The 14114-nt window shown below is 37.9% G+C and overlaps 1 protein-coding gene and 1 pseudogene across 4 annotated transcripts in view; both read left to right on the top strand.

Moving 5' to 3' along the window:
• LOC110199173 (pyruvate dehydrogenase E1 component subunit alpha, mitochondrial pseudogene) overlaps positions 1-9359 on the top strand; it is a 47654-nt pseudogene extending 38295 nt beyond the window's left edge.
• AGPAT3 (1-acylglycerol-3-phosphate O-acyltransferase 3) overlaps positions 1-14114 on the top strand; it is a 165719-nt gene that overhangs the window by 112977 nt on the left and 38628 nt on the right. Inside the window, exon 1 of one of the 4 annotated variants that reach the window (XM_020973857.2) lies at positions 8393-8627. The exons of the other annotated variants lie outside the window; for them this stretch is intronic. The gene's annotated coding sequence lies outside the window, so the exon portion shown is untranslated. Of the gene's footprint in view, positions 1-8392; positions 8628-14114 lie in introns of those variants that run through there. 4 annotated transcript variants of the gene reach the window in all.

The following is a 14114-nucleotide window of genomic DNA, read 5'->3' as shown; positions in this document are numbered from 1 at the left end:
CTTTCCATCTACCAGCTTCCATTGAGAAGTCACTGTCACCTTTGATGACACTTATCTCTGGCCATCCTTTCCAGTGCTAGTTATACCTTTATTCACACCCTGAACATACTGGTCTTGCAGGGGAGGTAGGAATACTTTTTGTTTTCTACTTCCACTTCCATATTCTCCCTTAACAACTATCACTCAGCATTTCCTTCTTTGAAGTTCAATCCAATAAAAATTTTCCACTCAATTCAGTGTTTCTTGACTACTCATCCCTCCTTTTTCAAGTGGTTCAAAACCTGGTTCACTTCCTCTTCAACTCTTGCCTTTATGTTAGGAGTCTTTAACATTGATGATCCCTCTAATTCCCTAACCTCCCAATTTCTCAGTCTCCTTAAATCCCATGTCTTAATTCTTCACTCCACTTCATCAATACACATGGATGATCATCTCAGTAGTACCTAGAAATGTTCTACTTCCTTAATCAAAACCCATATAGTTGTCTATATGACCATAGCTTTCTATCATTTTGTATTTCCCTATGCATCAGCCACCTAAATCACATTGAGATCTCCAGTTACCTCCCTGCACAGTGTTTCCTCAGACCATAAAAGCTGCTCTTACTTTATCTTTTTTCCCTTTTCAGTCTTAACCCTGTAATCAATTCAGTTCTACCCCATCCTTTATTCTGCAGTCTTTCCTTTGCCCCCTTGTCCTGTCAATACCCATCCCTTACCAAATCCCAGCCATGGATTATTCCTGCCCTTCTGTTCCTATATGCTGCTGGAACAGAGCAAGATGAAATCATACAACTGTGCCCAGTAGGGAAATTAATTTTTCAGCAGGCCTTCACTGCAAAAATGTAGTACTTCCCTTCCACCCCGATTGCTATTTCCCCACAAAAACTATTCTGAAACTTCTCCTCTTTCCTTTCTCCCACACTTTCTCACTTTTTCTCACTTGTTGACCTTCTTTACAGTGAAAATGGAAACTAATGTTAAATTCTACTTTTTTTCCCTCTCTTCTTCTCAAGTCCCCTTGACATCATCCTGTACTCTCTCTCGTTTTCCTCCATTGTCTGGCAATGAGGTAGCTCTTCTCCTTGTTAAAGCAATCTGTCTATAGATAATCTATCTACTGATCCCATCCTCTACAACTTGTCTCTCTCTCTCTCTCTCTCTCTCTCCCCTTGAACCTCTTATTATGTACTGATTCCTTCTCAACTATCTTCAAACATGCCTGTATCTCCCCCATCCTTAAATCTGAACTATCCAATCAAACTATTGCTCTATATATCTCTTTTGTTTCTTAACTCCTAGAAAAAAGCAACCCCATTTTCTCTCTTCTTAGTCATTTCTCATCTTTAACAATTTGGTTTCCACTGTCTTCATTCAACTGAAACTAATCTCTCCAAAGTTACCAGCAATCTCTTACTTGACGAATCTGATGGCTTTAGCATTTTACCTCAACCTCTCTGTTGTACTTGACACTGTGGACCACCCTCTCCTCCCAGATATTTCTCCTCTCTGGGTTTTTGTGAATGATCAGTGGATCATTCTTGGCTTTCCTTGGTAGGAAGCTGGCCCAGTAGATAAAACATTAGGCCTAGAATCAGAAGGCCTGAGTTCAAATCTGGCCTCAAATACTTACTGGCTGTGTGACCCTGGGCAAGTTACTTAATGTCTATCTGCCTGTTTCCTTAACTATGCCTAGGGTATATTCAGTTTTGCTGGGTAGGTTATTCTTGGTTGTAATCCTTTTTCCTTTGCCTTCCTGAATATCGTATTCCAAGCCCTCTGCTCCTTTAATGTGGAAGCTACTAAATCCTGTGTGATCTTCACTGTTACTTCATGACATTTGAATTGCTTCCGAGATAATACCTTATGCTCATTAAATTAGAAAACATGGTTTAAAATTTTTAAATTCAGATCTGGCACAGCTAGGGGAGAATAAGTGTGCTTTTACACCACTGGTGTGATGTATATATGCTTATGTTCATGGGTTTTCCTAGAATTGTAAAGCTGTTCATGTCCTTTGATCTGTCATTCCTATGCCTAGAATATACCTTAAGGATATTATTCACAAGAAAAAAAACCTTACATTTTTGTAGAAGAGTATTCCTAGTAGCACTATTGACAATATAAAAAATTGCAAACAACTCATGTTTCCATTAATTGAGGGAATGGCTGAAGAGACTGTGGTATATTAATGAAATGGAAATTATTATGCTATTAGAAATTATAAATATGAAAAATACAGAGATACAAAAACTTATGTGGAATATGCAGAACCAAGAGAATAGTATACTCATCAGTGGTAACTATGTCCACTGATATCTCCCAGTTTGGAGGAAAAGAGTTCCGAGGCAACTCTTAAAGCATTTCTGCCTCTGCTACCAAACAAGTTCTCCATTTCCTTTTTATTCTTAAACACCTTTATTCAGGTTTATCTTATAGTTCAGTATCTTCATCTCTGTTTCCCTCTGCAATTGTGTGTGTTTTAGCCCCTCATTTTAATTCTATATAAATCTTTGTTTCAAGCGTATTTTTATAAAGAGCATATTGCAAATTCTTTTTTTCTAATCCATTCTGTTATCTTCTTCTGTTTTATGAATGTTTATTCCATTTATGTTCATCATTATGATTGTTTATTTCCTTCCATACTGTCTTGTAACTTTTTCCTCTCTTTGCTTCTACCTGCCACTTGACAAATAAGAAGACAGATGTAAAAGAGAGAGATTTTACCTAACTCTTGTGATCTAGAAATTAAATGGCCTATCTTTACCTGTTGCCATTCTTCTCTGCCACTTGTCCTCACCTCCCCCTCTCCCTCTCCCACCACGTCCTAGGTTTTTATTAATACTTTTATTTTAATCCCTGTTTAGTAGTCTTCTCTCTGACATTGGAGTTTGTTTGGCTTATGAGTATTCCTCTACATATTCTGCCCCTCCTTTTAAACACTTCTTTCCCCTTGCCTTGTCCTTGCCCCTTAGAGGCAGCTAGTGGTGCAGTGTATTTAGCACTGGATTTGAAGTCAGGAATATCCAGGTTCAAATCTGACCTCAGACACTTAACTGTGTGACCCTGGATCACTTAACCTCTGTTAACCTCAATTTCATTAGCACAGACTGGCACTTATGTAACAGTAGGGGCTATATAAATACTTATTTTCCCTCTCCTCCCATTTCCCTTTTGAGTTGAATGTATTTCTGTTCTGTAATATTTATGTGTGTGGATGTGGGTCTGTGTAATGATGTTAAATCTTTATCTCGTTCAGATGGAAGTGGAAGGCTTACCTTCCCTGCCTCTCCTCCTTTTCCTCTATGTTTAAAAAATTTGTGTGCTTCTATTATGTAATGTTATTATTTCCCTTTCCTTCTATTTCCTACTTTAGTATAGTCTTGTGTCCTCGTGTTTCTGTCTTCTCCTGAATCAAAACAGAACTACCCCATTCTGTGAATAAAAAAGTAGTGTCTTCTGTATACTGAATAACTACCCCAATTTTATTCTCTCCTGTATTCCAGGTATCCCCAACTCTTAATATCTGATTCTTTTTCTAAGCAGAGAATGGCAAGGCCAGAGGGGGCCAAGGAGATCATCAGGTCCATCTTCTTCATATTACGTATGAGGAAACGGAGATCAAATGAAGTGAAGTGATTCACATAAGCTCTAAAGGGAAATCCAAATACATGTCAAGTTTTAAAAGTAGAAGAAAGTTTCATAGGAAAAAGGGAAGAATTATTGAACATTTGGAGCTTAGAAACACATTTGAGGCTCATCCAAAGCACAAGAGACCTGGATGCTTTAAGAAAGAAGCAGTTGCTTGTTTCATAGTAACAATAATGCATATGTACAGATCCTGTCAGATCCAGTAAGAGTCAGAGCTAGGAAGTAATTGCTGGTGATTCTTTGCTGAAGGACATTAATGCAGCTATTTGTTGATGTGATAACAGAAAAGAGAGCTTCTGTCTTTCCAAGGGATGTATCTAAGATGTGGCATATAATAGGCACTTGATAAATTTTTATTAACTGGCTGACTGTCAGAAAATCTTCTAAGACTTGTTAGATAGATAACTACTATTCTGCTTCTGATGAATCATGTGGGACTAAATTATACTGCCAAAATAAATTGAGAAAGCATTGTTAAGATTACCGAGTCTTGGGCAAGAACTTGATTTTCAGGATACAGGTGATAGTTTCATCATTGCTACTCTTTGAAGGCAATAACAATAGTGATGACTAACATTTAAATATTAATTTAAAGATCATTTTACACTGCTAGAAAGACAGATTTTAGAAATGACCACACACACACACACACACACACACACACACACACACACACACACACACACATACGTATGCACTACTTATTTGAAATATTCTGTTCTCTACCACCTCTTCCCCCTCCACCTTGGAAGGAAACAAAATGCCAAATAGAGCATATAGATACCTTTGACATCATGTTTTGCTCTGTGAGATTAGGTTGAGGGAATATAATTTAAATTTATTAATCAGTAACACCTCACCTACAATTTTGATTTATTGAGTATCTGGGTGTTCTCTAATTCGTAGTCATATAGCATCACTGGGGAGAATATCTACCCCTCTAACCCACCTTCAGTTTCCTTTGCTGAATCACCATCATCTATCTTTTACCCTCTGAACATGTAAGTCTCCCAATACTCTGTCCTATACCTTCTTCTCCTTTACTCCTCCCTGCATATTGTGTCCTTTAGCGAGGTCATCCATTCCAATGGATATCATTTCTGCACAGATGACCCTAGAGTTATATATCAATTCTTAATCTGTGCTCTTAACTCCAGTCTACATCACAGACTGCCTACCCAGATGTCTCAACACATCCAAAATGGAAATGAAGATTTTCCCCTCAGCAAATCCCACTCCAAAAAGCTTTCCCTGTTTCTTGAAAACTTTTTCCTCCTCTTAGTTGTCCAGATTAGCAATTTATGAGTCATCTGTGACTTCCCTCTCTTTTGCCCCCCATAAATAATTAGTTGCTGAATTTTGTTCGGTTTACCTTTCTATAACATAAGATCATAGATTTAGAGCTGGAAAAGGGACCTCAGAGTCCACTGAATCTAACCTCCTTATTTTATCGATGAGGAAACTAAGGTTTCTGAAGGTTAAGTGACTTACCTCAAGTCGCATACTGAGTAAGTGGCAGAGTCAGGATTTAAATTCAAGTCCTTTGTCTCCAACTCCAACTCTCTTTCCATTGCACCGTGACTGCCTAAAAAGGGGGCCTAAAGAAACTAACTACTGGTTTGGGATCACTCAGCTTGTTAGTGGCAAGGTCAGGTATAAATCCTAAGGTCTTAGCCTGTGCTCCAAGATGCTTTCCGCTGTGGTACACTGGTCAGACCCTAACTAAACAAAAGTTATGCCTGAAGAAGGGACAGATTCAGGAGGTATTGAGAAGGCATAAGTAGTAGCAGGTCCAGCAACAAATGGGATATGTCCAGGGAAGAACAGAGATAAGTAAATACTTACCTTCCTCAGCATCTTGTGTAAGAGGTCAGTGGCACAGATTTAAAGATTCTCATTTTGTATTCATTCTGCAACTCCCTCTTTATCATCTATTCTAGTTAACTTCTATGCTTGGGCTTACAGGGATGAAGGAAAGTTGGGCTATTAAACAGTGACCTGAATATATGTCATCACCTAGGATTAGAATATATTTTGTTGGCTAAAGCTATAGGTCTTTCAGTTTTCTCCATCTCCTTATGTTCTTTTTTAAAAAATAGAATTCATATATTAGAATTTGTTCCAACATTTCATCTTTTTCTCTTTTAGTATTTTTTAGTATGGCTGAAGATCTATAGAAAGACTAGATTACGTAGCTAGTTCTCCTTTACCATTCAGTTTTTCATCTTAATAATAGGCAAAGTAGCTAAATTTTCCTTTCTTGTGAAAGTGACACATTTTGATCCAGCTGTTTGAAAAAAAGTATAACTGATAGCCAAGGAGAAACCATTCTTTCTCCTCAAAGAAGGTACTAATGGTTGTAGCTATTTATACAATGTGTCATACCATTAAATCTGGAAATGCTTAAGTTTTGCATTCTGTATAGCATTGAGCTAGATCTTGAGATGCCAATCTTTTAGAATAAATCTAAAAGTGGTAGAAAAATTACACTTAGACCAATACCTTACACTGTATGCCACAAAACATTCTAAATAGATACATGACCTTAATTTACCAGATCATTATATAAAAACAAATGAGAGGAGAATCAGATTATATGACTCATAGCTATGGGTAGGGATGTATTCTTAACCAAACAAGAAATGTAAAGTAATTACAAAAGATTAAATGAATTACTGATTGCATGAACCTGCAAAGCTTCTGCACAGACAAAACTAATGTACCTAGGATAAGAAGGGAAATGGAAGAATGGGGGGGAAACATCTTTGTAATGAACTTATCTGATAAGGGTTTCATATCCAATATATCTAAACAATAAATAAATGGATATGTTATGACTAACAGCCATTCCCCATTAGATAAGTGGTCAAAGAATGTGAACAGTTTTCAAAAGAAGAATTGCAAAGTATTCATAATCTCTGAAAGAATGCTCCAAATCACTAATAATAAGAGAAATGCAAATCAAAAAACTCTAAGGTCTCACCTCACATTCTACAAATTTACAAAGATGACAAAAAAGGTCGTTATTTAACATTGGAGGGGTTGTGGAATGATTGGCACAGCAAGACATTGCTGATAGAGCTGTGAGCATTTTGCAAAGCAATTTGGAATTGTGCATATAAAGTGACTAAAATATCCATACCATTATGCCCAGATATTCCATAATGTCATGGGCCTTATACCCTAATGAAGCCACTGATAGGGAGAAAGTCTTCACATACACCAAAATATTTATAGCAGGACAAAGTGCTGTCATAGCACAAATTTCAAAGAATTGGAAACCCATCAATGGATGTCCATCAATTGGAGAATGGCTAAACAAATTTTGGTACGTGAATGTAATGGAATATTACTGTATGAAATGATGAATGTGATGAATGCTAGAGAAACATGGAAAGAGCTATATGGCACATAGAACCAAGAAAACAATATGCACAGTGACTACAGTGATGGAAATGAAAAGAACTACACACCAAAAAATCATGTTACGAGACGGCTTTCTGGGAGGAATAGGGGAAGGATATTTAGGATAGCTGTGATGATGTGAAAAACCGACAACATCAATTAAAACTTATTTTATTTGTTTATTTTGTTTTTTTTTAGGCAATTGGGGTGAAGTGACTTGCCCAGGGTCACACAGCTAGTAAGTGTCAAGTGGTTGGTCTGAGGCTGGATTTGAACTCAGGTCCTCCTGACTTCAGGGCTGGTGTTCTATCCACTGAGCCACCTAGCTGCCCCTAAAACTTATTTTAAAAAGATATAAAGCCTGAGGATTCAATTAATGTTAAAATTTTTAACATTATCATCTCCAAATTAATGATTATTATAGTCTGTGAATGATGAAGCCAAAAAACAAAAGTGGAGTGATAAAGTTTTGCTGATTGCCCCTGGCTATCGATGCTTCTATAGTCCCACCTCGCTAAGGTCAGATCTGCCACAACCCCTAATGTTTAGGTAGTAGAGTAAAAGAGGCAAGTAGCGGTGCTTCAGTTCTTTTCAGAATTGAGTCAGTGTCTGCTTTGCATGAATGTGTAGTTACATAAATATGAAAAACATGTATTCATTATTAAAAAGTTATGAAAAATTATTGTGCTTTGATTTGTTTTTCCAATAGTGACTAGCCATTCTCCCTTATTTCATTCACTGTGCTTTATGGCCAGATGCAAGCACACAGTTAAAAATTCTCAGACTTTGGTTATTGGTTATTAAATTTATTGTAGCTTCTTAATGTTTAGCAACCTTCACAAATCTATAGATGACTCACAGGTGGAAGGAAGCTAATGGATGACAGAATGAGGATCTAAAAAATCTTGACAAGTTCAACGAATGATAAAAAATTCAATAGAGAGGATTCTTTCCCTTCCCAACCCTCACTCCTGGGGAAAGACACATTAACTGCAAGCTTCCAAAGGAGACTCAGAACACTGTGCCCTCCAGTCCCTCCACCTTGGGCTACTGCTTCATGAAGTAGATGCTCCCTGTGGTTTCCATCATGATGATGAAAGTCATCTAGAAACCAACTGGAAGAGTGTTATTGGCAGCCATAACTTTGCAAATGATGCTTCGTTTGATATTGATGTGTTATCTTTATCGACTTGACACAAAAGTTCTCACAAGAGAGGAGAGCCTCAAGTACTATAACACAATGCAGACTGTGGAGTGGAGTTGAAAGCAGACTATTTGTATAAGCGGAAGATCACCCGTGGTTTCTGCCACTTGTATGAAGATCAGGAAGCTTGTGTGTGGCTTGAGGCTGATATAAATCCTTCAGATCCTGTCATGACAGCCTGTTGACTCCTGGCTTTACCTATGCTTATGGACTTCCCATTGGAGAAATTCTGGAAGAGTTTCCAGACAAAGAGGACATTATGCTAAAGGAAAAGAAGGATTGATGCATATGTATGCCAAGAACTTCTAATGGTGGCAGTGGCATTGTGGGAGCTCAGGTAGCTCTGGGAGCTGGTATTGGCCTGGCCTGTAAGTACACTGGAAAAGATGGGGTCTGTTTGACTTTGTTCAGAGCTGGTACTGCTAATAAGGCCCAGATGTTTGAAGCTTATGATGTGACAGCTTTGTGGAAATTACCTTGTATTTTTATTTGTGAGAATAAGCAATATGGAATGGGAACATCTGTAGACAGCAGCAGCCAGCACTGGCTACTACAAAGAATAAGGGTTATAAGAATGAAGGTAGGTGGTATGGATGTTCTGTATGCCCCTGCATTAGCAAAATTTGCAGCTGCCTACTGCATATCAGGAAAGGGCCCCAGACTGATGGAACTACAGACCATATCATTATTATAGATACAGCGTGAGTGACCCTGGGTTCAGTTATCATACTAGGGAAGATAATAAGGAAGGGAAAAGTAAGAGTGACCTTACCATGCTTCTGAAGGATAACATGGTGAAAAACAATCTTACCAATACGAAAGGAATTAAAGTAAGGAAAGAAATTGAGGATGCCTTCCAGTTTGCTATAGCTATCAGATCTATTCTAGAGAAGCACCTTTTGAGATTTGTGATGCATATCATTGGATCAAGAGCAAATCTGTCAGCTAAAAGCAGAGTGTATGTGTGGAAACTTAATTATAAGGCTATTAATGGGACATTATCTTGTCACCTTTAAGAAACTAATTGTTAGGTTTAAGTGTTCTTAGCTTTCTTAAGGAAGTGATGAAAGCTACAAAAATAAAAACATTTTAAACTGTCATTAAAGGATACTAATTATATACATTAAATTCAAGGGCTACTGCTAGTTACATACATGCTGTATCTGTTCATTGTTTTACTAAAAGAACCTAACCAATTAAAATAACTTCAATAGAGAGAATTGTAAAATCCTGTACTTAGATTAAAAAAATTAACAAGTTCAGGAGTTATGGTTCATTTGAAAAGCAGTTCATTTGAAAAGAATTTTGAAATTTTGGATTCAACAGTTAATGTGATAGCCAACAATGCTAATTCTTTGGCTCCTTTGAGAGGTACGTCATTTAGACCATAGGAAATAAGGAGTAATGTGTTGCATTTTGGGCATCATATTTTTAGAAGGACATAGCTGATCTGAAGAATTTTGAGAGGATAGTGGCCAGAATGATCAATCAACAAACATTTATTAAGTGCCTATTATGCCAAGCAATGGGAATATAGATTCAAAAATGAAATAATCCCAACTCAACAGGCACTTATATTCTAATGGGGAAGACAAGAAGTACATGTATAAGTATATACCCAATCAATAAAAAGAGAATAAATATAAAGTAGTTTGGGAAGGAGAAACCTGGTATTTGTGAGATCAAGAAAGGATCTGGTAGAAAATGGTTCTTGAACTACATTTTGAAGGGAGGGATTATATGATTTGGAGGTGAAGAGGGAGTGTATTTTAAAGTACATAGGATGACCAGTGCAAAATCAGATGGAGTGTTATATGTGAGGAACAGAGAGAAGGTCAGTTTGGATGGGTTCTAAAATGTGGGAAACTGGAAAGATAGTTTGGGGCCAGAACTTGATGCATTCTGGCCATTCTCTTCACCACTGGATAGACCTTTGCTTGTGGTCCCTAATACACTCAACCAGGACTAGGTGTAGGTGTGATTTTTACTCTTCATTGCCCACTTCCAGATTCTCTTCTAGCGCTGTCACTTACCAATCCCTTTTTCCCTTGAATTACATGAAAAGCTGATCCTTTCCTTTTCTAAGGCAAACCCCTGTATGTCCACAAGGGATCTCATTCCATCTGGTCTTCTCCAGCAGATTGCTTTATCATCCTTACTTTCTCACTTATTTCATTGTCTTTGTACTGGCTGATTCCTTACTGTCTACAAATATGCCCATTTCTCCCACATTCCCAAAAATCCCTGATCTGCTCCATTCATTCCCACTAGTTATCATTCCATATCTCTCTATCTCTCTTTGCTAAACAACTTGAGAAGGCTATCTACAGTCTGTTTCTATATGCTTTCCTTGCCCTCTCTTCTTTACTTTCTACAGTCTAACTTCCTACCTCATTCATTTGAAACTGCTCTCTCCAAAGTTGTGAACAGTTTCCTTTTTTAATGTTTAATTTTTATCTTTTTTTAGTTTTCAGCATTTACTTTTATAAGATTTTGAGTTCCAAATTTTTTTCCTCTCTCCCCACTCTCCTCTCCAAGATGGTATGTAATCTGCTGTAGGCTATACATGTACAATCATATTAAACATATTTCTACGTTAGTCATGTTGTAAAAGAAGGATCAGAACAAAAGGAAAAACCATAAAACATTAAAAAAAGAGAAAATAGTGTGCTTCAGTCTGCATTCAGACTCCATAGTCCTTTCTCAGGATATGGATAACATATTCTATCTTGAGTCTTTTGGGATTGTCTTAGATCATTGTATTGCTGAGAAGAGCTAAATCTATCAGAGTTGGTCATCACACAGTGTTGCTGTTACTGTGTACAATGTTCTCCTGGTTCTGCTCACTTCACTCAGCATCATGAACAGTTTCTTAATTGCCTAGTCTAATGACTTTTCCCTCAGCCTTCTTCCTTCTTGACTACTGTAGCCTTTGACATGGTCAGTTACCCTCTTCTTAATATTATTTTCTCTCTAGGTTTTCATGACACTGTTCTCTTCTGATATTCTTCCTGTCTGTCTGATCACTCCTCAGTGTCCTTTGATGGATCTTCTTTTAGGTTACACACTTTAACTATGAGACTCTGTCCTAGGTCCACTTCTGTTCTCCCTCTATATTATTTTGCTTGGTAAGCTCATCGGTTCCCATGGAATCAACTGTCAGCTCTGTGAAGGTGATACTCAGATCTATATGTCTAGCCCTAACTTCTTTCCTGACTTGCAATTCTAACAGTCTTTTGGATATCTTGAACTGGTGACCCAAAGACCTTTCCAAAACTGAACTCATTTTCTTTATATCCAAACCCCTACCTATTCTGAGCCACCCTGCTATTGTGGCGTGTACCATCATCCTTCTGGCCACCCAGGTTGCAACTTAGGTGCCACACTTTATTCTTCACTCTTACCTCCTCCCATGAGTAATCAGTTGCCAAGTTGTGTTGATTCTGTGTTTATAATGTCTCTTGTACGTGCCTTCTTCTCTCCTCTGAAACTTCCGCCACCCTGGTGGAGGTCTTCATCACCTCACATCTGGATTATTACTGTAGCCTTCTGTTTAGTCTACCTACCTCAAGTCTCTCCCCATTTCAGTCCATCTTCCACTCAGCTGTCAAATTCATCTGCAAGTCTGATCATGATACATAATCATGTGTCACCCCTCCCCCCACCATTTAATCAACTCTAGTGGCAGCTGGATCAAATATAAAATCCTCTATTTGGCTTATATAGCCCTTTATAACCTGTTCCTTTGCTACCTTTCCACCCTTCTTGTACCTTATTCCTCCATATATACTTTGCAATTTCATGACACTAGCCTCCTTAATGTTCTTCAAACATGAAATTATGTCTTTTGACTCTGGACATTTTCACTGGCTGTCCCTCCCCATACCTGGGGTTTTCTTCCTTCTTGTCTTTACCTCCTGGGGTCCTCAGCTTTCTTTAAGTCTTAGCCAAAATCCCACCTTCTACAGGAAAACTTTCTCAGTACCCCCTAATCTTAGTGCCTTACCTCCAAGGTTATCTCTAACTCATCCTGTATATATTTTATTTATATATAGTTGTTTGCATGTTCCTCCCCCATGAAATTCTGAGTTACTTAAGAACAACAAGGACTTTGCCTTTTTAAAAAATATATATCCCCAACTTTTAGCACAGTGCTTGACACATAAATGCTTATTGACTTGACTTGACTTTCACTCCATAAAGATATAGCATCCCATCTAGATCTCAGTGATAGTTCTCTATGGGTACCTGGGTCGTTCTCCTATGAGGAAGGTCTCAAAGATTTCAATACCTAGCTCTTTTAATCTACCCTTAAGCTGAACCTCCTGTATATTTTCCTTTAATTAGAATGTATGACCTTTGAGAGCAGGTGCTATTTTACATTTCTGTTTCTGTTTGTGTCCCTAGCACCTAACACAAAGAAAAGAAAAACCATCTATGATTCTGAGTCCTATACAGAAGTAGAAGACAGGCTTTGGGGGCTGGTAGTAGTGGGGATACACACACATAAAATGAAGGGAAGAGACTCTGGATTGACAGTCAGAGCTCTTGGCTAAACATCTAACAGTGTTAGAGAAATGGTTATAAATAAGACATGTTACAAAGGTAGAGTTGACAGGACTTGGCAACTTAACCGCATATGGGGAGGGTTGCATGAGAGAAAGTGAGAAGTGAAGGATGACACAGGTTGTAAGACTGGGTGACTGAGAGGATGGTAGTACATGCCACGATGATAGGGCAGCTGAGAAGAAGGGAGAGTTTAGGGGTAAAATTTAAGTTCAGTTTTGAATAAGTTGAATTTAAGATGTCTGTGGGACAAAGATGTCCAATAGACAGTTGGGGATTTAAGTCTGGAGATCAGGAAAAAGGTTAGAGCCGGACAAATCATTCTGAGTATCATCTTTTTAGAGATGATAATTGGGAGCTGATGAGTTCACCAAATGAAATAGTATAGAGGACCAAGAGAAGAGAGCCTAGGACAGAGGGTTAGGAGCAGATGTGGCCTGAATAAAGACCCATCAAGGGAAAATGAGGAGTAGTCAGATAGGTAGGAGAAGAATCAAGAGGGAGCACTGTCATAGAAATCTAGAGAAAAAGAGAGCATCAGAGAGAAGAGGGTAATAATGTTGCAGGCTACAGAGAGATCAAGGAAGATGAGGATAGAGGTAATTAAGAGATTGTCAATAACTTTGGAGACAGCAGTTTCATTTGAATGATGAAGTCAGAAGCCAAACTTCAGAGAGGAAATAGCTGACGAGTAGATATCTTTATTCATTAAAATTCTTTAAATGCAGGTATCTGCAAGGGAAAAGGATAAGGACTAGGCCTGTGATTTCATTGGTGTTGAGAATTCCTCTACCAATATAGGTCAACACCTTCTTTTCAGTGTTTTAGTATTAGTGTTTTAGTGCCCTCCAAATGACTTGCCCACCATAGCACAGCCAGTATGTATCCAAGGCAGGACTTGAGCCATCTTCCTGGCTCCAAGGCCAACCCTTTATCCACTAAGACATATTGTGTCTGCAATATGTGGTAGCTGAAAAGGGTATTTAATTGATTGTGTTTATGTTTTATTATTGAGTCTATAATAATTTTTTAAAAGAACCTGATGGTTCAGGATCATTGTCCTAAAGTGAGTTGAGGCAATAAATGGGAGCCCTTTAAATTTTTTCATTGTTTACACACTGGCCTTTCAGCTGAATGAGTCCTAACTTAGTATAAGAAGACCTGGGTTCTAGTCCAGACTGTGATTTATTAGCCATAATCATGTGCATAATTGCTTAATTTCTCTGATCCTCATTGCTTATTTCATTATTGCTTAAATTCTCTGAACTTGTTTCCTCAGTTGTGTAATA

Source organism: Phascolarctos cinereus, unplaced genomic scaffold (genome assembly GCF_003287225.1).
Source record: "Phascolarctos cinereus isolate Bilbo 61053 unplaced genomic scaffold, phaCin_HiC Scaffold_726;HRSCAF=1367, whole genome shotgun sequence".
Lineage (NCBI taxonomy): Eukaryota > Metazoa > Chordata > Mammalia > Diprotodontia > Phascolarctidae > Phascolarctos > Phascolarctos cinereus.
This window is presented reverse-complemented; position numbering and strand designations above follow the sequence as displayed.